This window comes from Halyomorpha halys, unplaced genomic scaffold (genome assembly GCF_000696795.3).
Source record: "Halyomorpha halys isolate HHAL.00 unplaced genomic scaffold, Hhal_1.1 Scaffold419.1, whole genome shotgun sequence".
Taxonomy (NCBI): Eukaryota; Metazoa; Arthropoda; class Insecta; order Hemiptera; family Pentatomidae; genus Halyomorpha; species Halyomorpha halys.
Window position 1 is genome coordinate 62,915 of NW_027114485.1, and position 976 is coordinate 63,890.

At 24.4% G+C, this 976-nt stretch overlaps 1 protein-coding gene across 3 annotated transcripts in view; it reads right to left on the reverse strand.

The window, feature by feature from the left end:
* The window catches only part of LOC106682506 (diuretic hormone receptor), a 283,519-nt gene that overhangs the window by 62,681 nt on the left and 219,862 nt on the right, over window positions 1-976 (reverse strand). The window lies entirely within an intron of this gene.

Here is a 976-nt window from a genome sequence, read left to right on the forward strand (position 1 = left end):
AGCAACGTTTATCTCTTTACTTACAGTGAACTAGAGTATATATTTATCTAATTGAATAGATATTTATTTATATTTTTTATTAATCTGTAATGTATAAAGAAAGAGGGATTATATAATAAATTATTATATGATATTCTCTGAAATGTCAATTCGACTACAACAATTTAAAGGATCTAAAATTCGTAATAGAATTCTCGAAATGAATTAAAAGTTACTTTTTGATCGTTTCTATTATATTTTAGATTTCAGTCTTACATGAATATAATAGATTGATTAAATATAACTAAGAAAACGTCATGGTGAACGAAAAACATCGATGTATTTAGGATTTATCATTTATTGATAATCGTCGTTTGTTAACATGGTTTACAAAATTACAAAAAAGATTATGGCGAGTAAACGACAATAATATTATTTTTTTTATTAATTTCCGTGTCTTTTTCAGTTATTCTAATTATCAAAATTGGATTATTATTTTTTTTCAGTATTTCAGGAATTTCGATATCCGTAACAGCAAAATTTAACTGTTTAAAGCAAACGAAAAAGGTGTTTATTTTTCATTGCATGATCAGTGTTTTTTTTTTTTACAAACTATGAAAAAGTTTTAAAGTACAATGTTTTACTCTGTACATACAAAAAACGTGAGTATTATAATTATTAATTCTCTGACTGAATAGATCTGTATATTTTTTTATTATTCTCTTATGTACAAAGTGAGAGGAATAATAGTAGACTATTTTTTAAACTCACTAGTTTTATCCGTTTTCTTAAATGTCCTCTGTGTACACAAAAAATGTCATTATGTAGCTATAGTCACATGTAATTAGTAATTTAACTAAGTTAACGATAAAAATCACTGTGTTTCATTTTGAAAAGTCCACAATAATCTATCTGAAAACGTTCACTACTGAACAATATTACGTTGCATAAAAAAAAAATACAATACATTGCGATCATTTCTTTGGAATTTCTCTTG